The 11869-nt window shown below is 43.2% G+C and overlaps 1 protein-coding gene across 5 annotated transcripts in view; it reads right to left on the bottom strand.

Moving 5' to 3' along the window:
* The window catches only part of Gigyf2 (GRB10 interacting GYF protein 2), a 133051-nt gene extending 124725 nt beyond the window's left edge, over positions 1–8326 (bottom strand). For 3 of the 5 annotated variants that reach the window (XM_050123094.1, XM_050123098.1, XM_050123099.1), the window contains exons 1-2: positions 8218–8294; positions 1147–1207 (exon numbers count right to left, since the gene is read on the bottom strand). The gene's annotated coding sequence lies outside the window, so the exon portion shown is untranslated. Of the gene's footprint in view, positions 1–1146; positions 1208–2072; positions 2247–8217 lie in introns of those variants that run through there. The other 2 variants (XM_050123095.1, XM_050123096.1) reach the window with 2 other exon arrangements.
* Between the last annotated feature and the right edge of the window lie 3543 nt (positions 8327–11869).

The raw sequence follows: 11869 nt of genomic DNA, 5'->3' as shown, positions 1-11869 counted from the left end.
AAAAAAAAAAAAAAAAAAAAGATCAAGCAATGAAGGGATTCAAAGAAATAAAGTTCCCAATGTCACACATCTATAACCACAGCACTTGGGAGGTAGAGTCAGGAAACTGGGAGTTCAAAGCCAGTTTCAGCTACAAAGTAAATTTGAGGCCAGTCTTGGTTACATGACACCCTATCCCCAAATAAAGTTTAAAATCAAGTGTAGTAGTGCATGCCTATAATTCCAACACTCAGGAGACAGAGGAAGGGGGACTATAAATTCAAAACTAGCCTGGGTTATACAGTGAGACCCTGTCTCACACATAAACATATACAGACACATACAGAATTTACTTAAGAAGCAAAGGATATAGCTTAGTAATAAAGCATGTGCTTAGTCATAGCCAATGCCCTGGGCTAGACGCCTAACAACATACTAAAAACAAATTGACTTCTGAATTTCCTAATAATTCTAGAGTACAGAAATACACGATTTCCAAGGTTTATACTATGTCACTCATATTCCCCAAAAGCTAAGTCTCTATTACTACTCTCTATTCTTGTTTCTTTTCTTTGTTTTTGGTAGATGGGGGTCTCACTACGTAGTCCTGGTTGGTCTAGTACCATTCTAGTACTACTAACCTTTGTTATTAAGATGAAGATCATGTATAAATTCTGAACTCTCAAAATATACATCTTCATGAGTTGCTTAATACTATAAAAAGTATTATCAATTAAAATTCATAAAAATCAGTAACAAATTTTTCCACAAAACAGAGCCACCTGTTTAAACCTTTTTTCCTGAGCTTTCCCACTCCCAAATCTAGAACTTTATTTAAAGTTCTAAATAATACAGCTTTATTAAAAGACTTAATTGGGGCTAGGAAGATAGCTCAGTCAGAAAAGGTGCTTGTTGCCAACCCTGATGACCTAAGTTCAATGATCCCCGGGCATAGTATGGTCAAAAGTGAGAACCAATCCCCAAAAGTTTTCCTCTGATTTTCACTCCACATAAGTGCCATGGCATAAAAGCCAACTCCATTTGGGGCTATGGGTAAATGTCAGTGGTAAACACTTACCTAGCATACACAAGGCCCTGGCTTGAATCCTTAGGGGTTAGGGAACTAATGGCAAAAACCCACAACTTAGTGCTTCTCTTCAAACTTACCCCTTCAAAAGTTCTGCTATCTCACTGCAGGAGGTTTCAGAAAGTTTTCAGGTTTTTAATACTGCAAATAATAAAAAGTATTCATGTAAATCATCTAGCAATCTCATTAAACTTTAAAAAGCAAGTTTTTCTCATGAATATATTTTACAGACTGATTAAAAATACTAAGAACATCTGATATGTTTGCAAATCAGACCCCTTGCCCAGCACAGTGGCATGTGCCTGGAGTACTAAGGAGGCTGAGAGAAAGAGGATTACTTGAGCACAGGGATTCAAGACTTAAGACAGTATAGCAAGACTGTCTCAGAAAACAAAAACAAAAAGTCAACCACAAATTACTTTCCATCTAGAGATTCTCACAAGTTCTACAGAGCAATGAAAACTACAAATCTTTAAAAAAAAAAAAAAAGTTCTAAGTAGTTTTATGACAACGACCACTTGGGGACTCAAGGGAAGTGACTAACTTGGGGTTTCCACTCAGAAACGCTTTACAGTCAGTAGTAGTGACCTGTACAGCACATCTGATGGAAGGAAAGAACATCAGCAGCTGCACAACAATGTGACTCCTGTGCAAAGAATCCGAGCCCCCAAGATCTGCCTGTCACCATAAAGTCCAAGAAGTAAAGCCTTCAATGTGTCTTCAGCTGCTAAACCACAACCTGCTGGTTTTTGAAACAGGGTCTCAACTACGTAGTCCTAGCAAATTCACAGATATCCACCTACCTCTCTCTGCCTCCCAAGTGCTGGTATTAAAGGCATCCATCACTATGGCCTAATTTTAATGCTGTGCTGAGACAGAACCTTAAAATCCACAAGTGGCTTTGTAGTTATAAAAAGTGCTCTCAAGTACAACAACCTCAAGCAGTTTCTTAGCTAAGGTCATATGACGAGAATACTGTCAAAAGATCAGGTATGGTGGCACATACCTGTATTCCCAACACTGAGAAGGCAGAGAGGCAAGAGGATCATGGCACTGAGGCTTGCCTGGACTACACAGCAAGAGCTTGTCTCAAAGGGTTAGAGAGATGGCTCAGTGGTTAAGAGCACTGGCTGCTTTTCTAGAGGACCCAGGTTCCATTCCCTGCATCCACATGGCAGCTCACAACCATCTCCAATATCCTCTTCTGGCCTCTGCAAGCACCAAGCATGCACATGGTATACTGAAATACATGAAAGTCAAATACCTTACACATAAAATTAAAAAAAAGGTCATTTTTAAATTAAGATAAGTTGACAATTTTAATAGCTATAAGAAAACTTGAGAAAACCCACTCCACTTTTTTTTTTTTTTTTTTTTTTTTTTTTTTTGGTTTTTCGAGACAGGGTTTCTCTGTGGTTTTGGAGCTTGTCCTGGAACTAGCTCTTGTAGACCAGGCTGGTCTTGAACTCCCAGAAATCCGCCTGCCTCTGCCTCCGAGTGCTGGGATTAAAGGCGTGCGCCACCACCGCCCGGCCTTAGATTTCTACATTTAAGATTCATTATTTACTCTATTTATTTATCTATTTATTATTTATAACGTGGGGGGGTGCTGATGAGGCCAGAAGAAGAATGCCTATCCTCACTGGGGCTGGCAGTTGTGAGCTTCTAGATTTGAGTACTGACTGACCCCCCCAGGTCCTCCTGAAGAAAAGCAAGTGCTCTTAGCTGCTGAGCCATTACTTCAGCACCATAAACTGTATTTTTTAAAGAGGGAGGAATGGGGGTAGAGCTAGATTATACAACGAACTCTCCTACAGACTTAACTCAAGATCCAAGGTATCTCCTTAACTCAAATTAATAAAATACTTTAGTTAACAACAACAAAAATAATAATATTTGTGCTCCTTACTATAGAGAGGTAACTTTAAAAGCAGTTTTGTTTTCTTGTTTTTTCAGACAATCTTTCACATAGCCCAGGCTGGCATCCAACTCACCCGGTAGAGGATGACCTTGAACTCCTAATCCTCTAGCTTCTTCCTTCCAAGTGCCAGAATTACTAGACTGTACCACCCAAGTTTGGTAACAAACTTGATTTTGTCCCTTTTCTCATGACCTCACACAAAAATAAAGGCAAATCAACAATGGCATCATTTTATATTCCTATGAAATTAATGTATTTCTCATTTATATGAGAAAATGACAAAATTAATAATTAATAATCTAGTCAATAATATTAAGTTCTGGGGCTGAAGATATATATAACTCAATGAAGAGTACTTGCTTGGCATGCATGTGGCTCTGGGTTTGATTTCCGGCAATCCATGCAGGGAAGAAGAGTGAGAGCACAGGCTAGTAATCCCTCTGGTAGAGGCAAGAGGATCAAGAGATACAAAGCACACCTTTAATCCCAGCACTCAGAAGGCAGAGGCAGGCCTCTGTGAGTTCAAGACCAGCCTGGTCTACAAAGCGAGTTCCGAGTTCCAGAACAGACTCCACAGCTACAAAGAAACCCTGTCTTGAAATCTTGAAACACACACACACAGAGAGAGAGAGAGAGAGAGAGAGAGAGGGAGGGAGGGAGGGAGGGAGGGAGGGAGGGAGAGGGGGAGAGAGAGAGAGAGAGAGAGAGAGAGAGATTGATTTGAGGTCAAGGTCATCCTTAACTACTGAGTTAAGTTCAACTAAGTTCAAGGCTGGCTTCTTCTATGTGACCTCCCGTTTGGGGAGAATGGGGGCTGGAGAGGAGGGGGGGGGGTATGGGCCTTAAGCCAAACAACCTGGGTTCCAACTTCAGTGGCCTATATGTTGGAAGGAAGAGCCAATACCACAATTTGTCCTCTGACCCCCACAAACAAAACTCACACACTTTTTTTTTTTTTTTGGTTTTTGAGACAGGATTTCTCTGTGTATCAGCCCTGGCTGTCCTGGAACTAGCTCTGTAGAACAGGCTGGCCTTGAAGTCACAGAGATCCACCTCCCAAGTACAGGATTAAAGGCATCTGGTTCGCAAATATTTTTAAAGAAAAGAAATAAAGTAAACTTACAAAGGAAAAAAAATTATATTTTAGAAATACAGTTCTTCAGGGCCTCAAAAATCAATGGTAATTTTGTAACATAACCAGAAAACACTAACAAGGGGGCTACCAGGGAGTAAAAGTCCCTGCTGCCAAGACTGATAACCTAAGTTTAATTCCTGGAACCCACAGAGTGGAAGGAGAATTTCCACAAGTTGTCCACCGACCTCCATAGACACTCAATGGTATGGATGCTTTCATATTCATACGCATATACACACATACACACACAAATGTAATTTTCAAAAACTGCTAATGCAGGTCAAGGGGAAATTAAAAGAAGGTTCAGATTTATACAAGAATGAACAAGCAGCATTAAAAAACTATTGAAACTATTGAAAGAAAATAGGACATTTAACTTGCCTCTAATATATGCAGGCTCAACCTATGAGACTGGTCCAACTATATAATAAAACAGAAAGTACATTAAATTTAATAAGTAGGGACTAATGAAAAACTGAAAAAAAGTGTTTTTTTGAAGAGGCACAAACCATAGATCTTTTAGAAAAACCAGGAATAAAATTTATCTTGCTACCTTCCCTTATGAAGGTCAACATAAAGAAAATATATGTAGAGTATTAAAATGCAGAGTCATAAGAACGAATAAACTGATATGACATCAGAGATATTGTAATTTGGAAATGTCACTTCAAAAATTCACAGAGGAACACAATGTAGATGTAATTAGTTAAAACACCACCTCAGCACTATCATCACTATGTCCTCTGCTGCTGCAAAACACCATTCATTATTCTGACCTTGCAATTCCTATCTTAACTTGACTTTGAGGCAAGTCTACTACAAATTATTTTTCCTACAAGCAATTCATCGGCAAAAAAAAAGAGAAAAAAAGGCTTCAAAAGTCAAAATACTAAATTTATCAGTTAAGTTAAAATGAAAGATTATTAAATCAGCCATTTATGAATATAAAAATAAACTGAAAGGCCCTCAGGAAAAAAACAAATTTCCCCAATCTATTAAGCATATCCATTTGAGAACTAGTCTGAAAAGGAAAAAGGGAAAAATAGAAAACACTCAACAGAAGCAAAGTCATATAAGGGATACCAATACATATTAGGGGAGTGGGTCCCTGAGCCAATTAAAAACAGGCAGGGCTATACAGAATTACAAGACACTCTTTACCAGTGTGTATCAGTTATGGACAATTTAAGCTAATATACTGATTCATTTGATTATATTCCTTAATCACTAGTGTCCAAGGGCAATTCCTCATTTTCCTACATACATTTCCAAATAGTCTAAAATTTCCAATTCTTTTTTTTGCTTTGTTTTGGCAGTACAGAGGACTGAACCTGGTCATCGTGCATGCTAGGCAAGTGGTCTACCACTGAGTTCTTCTGAGTCTTACCAGGTAGTCCGAGCTTGCAGTGCTTCTACTTCAGTCAATCAAGAAGCTAAGATACCCTTCTTTAAAGGCCATGCCTTTTGAGAAGTATTTCCAGGCAGCCTTAACACCAAAACACAACTAAAAACTTACTTTTAAAATAATTCATTAAACTTCCGTAAAATATATGAACATCCTGAGTTTTCCAAATGAATGAGAGGGAGGGATCTTGGCTCAAGTCTATAGTATCTGATTTTCTATAGATCTCAGCACTCGGAAGGCTGAGACAGGAGAGTTTGAGGACAGTCTGGGTTACACAGACACACACACACAAAGTCAGAAGGGAAAACAAGAGACACACACTCACCTGGGTTACACACACACACACACACACACACGAAGTCACAAGGGAAAAGAAGAGTCACATACACACACCTGGGTTACACAGACAGACACAAAGTCAAAAAGGAAAGAGTCTCACATACCTGGGTTTGTGTGTGTCTCTCTCTCCCTCGCTCTCATACACACACACACACACACACACACACACACACACACACACACACACAAAGTCACAAGGGGCAAAAGAAGAGGTATGTAGACATACTGCTCTCAGTTTCTTCCTCACCCCAGTCTCTTCAGCCTAGACAGACTCATGCTCCTCCCAGCAAGCCAAGTTTTGTCTTTGTCTCAGGGTCTTTGCCCTTTTTGCCTCTTAGACTGAAGCAACCTGCCTTCTACCTATGAGGTGTTTCCTCAAATTTGAGCTTACCTGTAAGTCTCCTCAGGCAACTAAACTTAAAAATTAACCCTTCCCACAACTATTATCCTGTCTCCCTATCTCATTTTTTTTCAACATCAATTACTCCTACTTTATACAGATGGTCCCTGCACAGAACTAACTTACAATTTTCCACTTTACTATGATGTAAAGACAACATGGACTCAGTGGAAACCATTTCTTCAAATTTTGTTTTCTTCCTGAGTTAGCAATATATGGTACAATCCTCCCTGGCACTGCTGGCTAGGAACAGAGAGCCACGAAAATCACAATCTGGTCATACAATCATGAGGGGGAAATAATCAAGATTCTACATGAGGTTTTGCAGTTAAAATGGGCAGTAGGCTGATTGTATTAAATGCCATTTTCAGCTTACAAAATTTTCAACCTACAATAAGTTTAAGGGATGTAGCCAATCATTACATCAGAAGCATTTGTGTGTACTTTTACTTAAGTATTTAGATGTCTAGAAATGAGCTCCACAGAAACAGAAATTTTTGTCCTCAGAGTCACCACTGTAGTAAGTACTTGAAGTTTGTCCAAAAAAGAATGATAATTATAAAAAAATGAAATAGCATATAGTCTCTTCTTCCCCAGCCACCCTAAAGTCTTTGTCAAGTACCAAAAAAAGGTATGGTCTTTTCCTTTCTTAGCAAATCACTAACATTCGTTTATGTTAACTCAATGTTGATATTTTTCCAGATACGTGTCAATTCTAAATGTTTTTCTACTGTCTTCTAATGTGACAATAAAGTATATATCACAGTTTAAACAATTAAAAAGCTGCTCCACTAGGGAAACATCATTAATTGAGGACCAAGTATGTGTTCTCATCAAAATGGGCAATTTCTGCCAGTCAGAGTCGCCAAATTAGAAGGATGAAAATAAATGTACAAAAAGGATGATAAATTTTATCATCTAGAAAGTCAATGTTACGAAAACAGGAGAAACTACAGAAGACTTTAGTCCCTGAATAATACTCTGAGCTAAAACTCCTTATAATCCAAGGGATATGGTAGGAAGCCATCAGGGCCTCAAGTCCCTTAATTTCTTATGGTGGACTACTTACCTTCTTATAGAGCCACTAGGTGTGTTAAAGTGATTTGACTTTCAAGAAAACGGGAGGGGAGGGGAGACAGTGCTGATAACTGCAAAGCAACGTTACTGCTTCCCAAACGCGGTCAAACAACCTGCTTCTTCCATGCCCTCCCTTCCCTGTTCACTTGACTATTTTCAGCTACAAAACTGAAGTGTTCAAGAGTGCTTCGTGGGAAACTGCTTGCCCATTGCAACCCGGTGTGAACATTCGGGTGCCCGGAGCTGCCCCGGGCTCTACTTTCCCAAGCCTCTCAGTCCCAGGATCAGATCATGACTCCACCTCGCCTGGGGCCTGCTCCAGACCCGTCCACCGGCCGGGGAAGCAGTCTTTGCCAATCCAGATGCTCGGTGGAGAAGGCAAGGGCGCACCTCCCCGGGGCAGGTGCGGGCAGGAGCGCCGGCGGGAGCAGCTGTCGGCTCGCAGCAGCTGTTAGCGGGGCACCCCGAGGCTTCGCGGGCGGCCGGCCCCGAGGAGCGGGCAGCGGAAGGCGAGCCCTCCGGCCTGACACTGCCCACCCCGCCTCCCGCCTCCTCGCCACGGCTTCTTCCCCCCACGATGCCACCGGGGTGAAGGCAGGGGGCTGCCCTCGGCCAGAACGCCCCCTGGCCCCGCGGCGGCCCTCGCACTGGAGGAGGCTCCTGCCGACCCCACACCTGCCCTGTCCACACGTCTGACGCCCCCAGCCGGCCGTAGCCGCTGCCGGGCAGCCTCAAGTGTGTCCATGCGGCCGCTTCGGACCGGAATGGCGGGGACGCGACGGTGGGCGCCGGACCACGGAGGCTCGGGGCGCCACAGCGGGGCCTGGGCACGGGATGGCCGCAGGCAGGGGAGACACACCGAGCCACTGGTTACCTGCGGTCCGGGACAGGAGTCTCTCAGAACCCAAGTCAATCCTCAGCCTCAACAACACAAGATGGCCGACACGTCGCCACGCACATCACGTGACCCCGCGCGCCGCGCCGCCCCCCGGCCCGCCTACTTCCCCCACCTTGCTCCCTCCCTGCACTCCAGCTTCCCACGACAGCTTTCCCTTCCTCGAAGGACCGCCCCTCCGGTCGGGCACGCCCCTCCACGAGACCCGGATGCAGGGCTGGGAAAGGGCGGAGCAGCGGCGGCGCAGGCGCATTCGGGGGCCTTTGACTGAGGTTTCTACCCTCCTTAGAGTTGAGCAGGCATCCCGAGTTGGAGCCCGGCCAGAAGCCCTGTGACTCACTGTCCAATGCAACCAATCCAGGGCCGGTTTGCAATACAGAAATCTCTGCACCACTTAGGAGCTGGTTTTCCAAACTAGAACTTTTCCATAGCTTTGGTCTAGCATTTTCCTGCCAGTTTGGTGAGGCTGAAATTCAAAGCAGATCCTCTTGTAGTAGAAGTGGGAATTTGTTCTGGAGTGTTGGAATGTGACAGCTGGGAAGGATTTTGAAGTTCTGACTCTCTCCCACTACGTGCTGGTCTACAACCCCTTTATATACTGCTGCTGCGTTCCCTTTTTTGGGCTGCTAGATAATGGATAAGAAACCCAGCAATACAGAAGACAGGAAATTATCCGCTGTCCTTCTGGAACTTGTGTTTAGCTGCACATACTATACTTCTAGTGGCTAAGCTTGGTCAAGCTACCATCTCAAGGCATCACAGTCTTTCTGGCGCCATTAGTCTTTTCGTATCCCTCTACCTCATTTGGAGTTTGGGATCAACCCAGAGCTTTACTCAACCAGTGAACTACATCCTCCAGCCCTTTTATGATTCTTCCCGCCAACTTTTTCTTTTACAAATATTCCTAAATTTCTCAAATATTCTTAAATTCTCTCTTCCCCCTCTTCTCTCTCTCTCTCTCTCTCTCTCTCTCTCTCTCTCTCTCTCTCTCTCTGTCTCTCTCTCTCTCTCTCTCTGTCTGTCTTTCTCTCTCATCTTTCAAGACAGTTTTTCTGGAACTCATTTTGTACACCAGGCTGGCCTCTAACTCACAGAGATCTGACTGCCTCTGCCTCCCAAGGGCTGGAACTAAAGGCATGTGCCACCATGCTAGGCTAGCCCTTTATCTCTTAAGAAGTTATTTTTTCTTTACGGTGTATTTATTTAGCCGGGCGGTGGTGGCGCACGCCTTTAATCCCAGTACCCGGGAGGCAGAGGCAGGCGGATTTCTGGGAGTTCGAGGCCAGCCTGGTTTACAAGAGCTAGTTCTGGGACGGGCACCAAAGCTACAGAGAAACCCTGTCTCGAAAAAACAAAAAAAAAATGTATTTATTTATTTAGTATACTGTGTTCTCTGTGCATATATGCCTGCACACCAGAAGAGGGCACCAGGTATCATTACAGATGGTTGTGAACCACCATGTGGGTGCTAGGAATTGAACTCAGTACCTGGAAGAACAGCCAATGCTCTTAACCTCTGAACCATCTCTCCAGGCCCTTTGTCAGGATAATCACAGCAACAGGAAAGATAATTCAGAAAAGGAAAGGGGAAATACGACTAGCAGAGACTTAGCTTTCAGCGGCATGGCAGTCTGAAGGATCAACTGGAGAGCAGTGTTACTCCCAGCCTCCAGGTGATGCTGACCCTCTGAGCAAAGGCGTGGCTCTCAGTGAAAGAAGGCATTTCTTCCTCTCACTTGGAAAGGGATGGACAGTTGTATGGTGTCAGTTTGACGTCATCAGAAAGTGCCAAACTTTTTCTGAGTGCCTGGACCATATGTTCCTTCCTAACTTATAAGCTTACAGAAAGCAAGAACCAATCTATGGGATGATGATGGTGATGGTGTTGGTGATAAAAGCTAACGAAACCCCATGCTTTTATGCACAGTGCATCCTGCATTGTTCACCTCTGCATCTAGGCAACTGCCATTGTCCTGACACATGGTAAATGCTCAACAAACACCTTTAGAACCAAACTCTGTTGTGTACTCCTTAGGAAGGGCACGTTCCTTTCTTCTTTTAGCCACACTTTCTCTGATGGTCCACCAAAGAGCAACAGCAGACTCACTTCTCAGCCAGTAGACTGACGAGTGTTCTAGTTAGGAAAAATTCTTAGAAATAAGATGTTGGTAATAAAAAAAAAAAAAAAAACACTTGCAAATAAATGAGAGTGGAGTTAAGGAGCTTAATCCGAAATGGGTGTAATTTGTAATGAACTTGGGTTCCGCATTTATAACAGTTTATATTTTTCTTTTTCTTTCTTTTTTTTATTTTTGAGACAGAGTTTCTCTGTGTAACAGCTCTGGCAATCCGGGAACTCACTTTGTATACCAGGCTGGCCTCAAACTCACTGAGATTCACCTGCCTCTGCCTCCCAAGTGCTGGGATTGAAGGCGTGTGCCACCCAGCTCTATTTTTCTAAAATGGCTTTGACCAAATCTTCCATTAAACATATTCTTCTAGAACTTTCCCCGATCTTTCTAGAAGTAGAGTCAACTTCTCTTCCTTTGAGTCCCTAAATGGACAGGGGGTAGTAGAAGTAAGATGACAGACTCCCCAGGGCTGGGTTTTGAGGAGTAATACAGCTTCATCCTGTTTACCTAACCAGTCTCTTGAAGCAAAGCTATCACTAAGTCCAAACATTAGTTTCATTTTTGTTTGTGATAAAACACTAATCAAGCTGGGTAGTGAGGGTACACACCTTTAATCCCTGTAGAAGGAAGCTGCAGGCCACGTTCCTGCCACCTGGCTCCCGGCCGCCTGACTAGCTTATGCCTGAAATAACAACACATAAATTGTATTCTTTTAAACACTGCTTGGGCCATTAGCTTCAGTCTCTTCTTACTGGCTAACTCTCACATCTTGATTAACCCTTTCTATTAATGTGTACAGCACCACGAAGTGGTGACTTACCAGGAAGATTCTAGCCTACGTCCATCTTGGGTCAGAGTTTCATCGCATCTGACGACTGCCTCACTTCCTCCCAGCATTCTGTTCTGTCTACTCCACCCACCTATGTTCTGACCTATCAGGCCAAGCAGTTTCTTTATTAATTAACCAATGAAACAACACCTACATCAAATCCCAGCACTAGGGGCAAGTGGATCTCTGAGTTCAAGGACAACCAGCACTATATAGAGAAACCCTGGGGGGGGGGGTGGAAATAACTAACCAAAAGCAATTCAGGGATTTGTTTGGCTTGCACTTCCAGGTCTTTCATTGAAAGAAGTCACGGTAGGAATTTAAGCAGGAACTCAAGACAGAAACTATGGAAAGGGTTGCTTGCTAGGCCATTCCTTACTTAGCTAGCATTCTTATACAACCTGGAACTGCCTGCCCAGGAACTTTTGCTGCCTACAGTAGACCAGGCCTTCTACATCATTTAACAACCCACCAACAGGCCCACAGGCCACTCTAATTTAGGCAGTTCCTCAATGAGAAAGTCAATCCTCTTAGAATGACTCCAAGCTGTGTCAAATTGACAATGAAGGCTAATTAAAACACGCCTTGAGATTAAACCACAAGAAGAAGCCCATGTGTGTGGTTTCTTCATCAACAGCACCAACTGGAGTCTCAGCCCACAGCCAGACAT

This window comes from Alexandromys fortis, unplaced genomic scaffold (assembly GCF_014885135.2).
Source record: "Alexandromys fortis isolate MF-2015 unplaced genomic scaffold, M_Fortis_MF-2015_v1.1 scaffold_213, whole genome shotgun sequence".
Taxonomy (NCBI): Eukaryota; Metazoa; Chordata; class Mammalia; order Rodentia; family Cricetidae; genus Alexandromys; species Alexandromys fortis.
The sequence above is the reverse complement of the archived record's forward strand: the minus strand, read 5'-3'. Positions and strand labels throughout refer to the sequence as shown.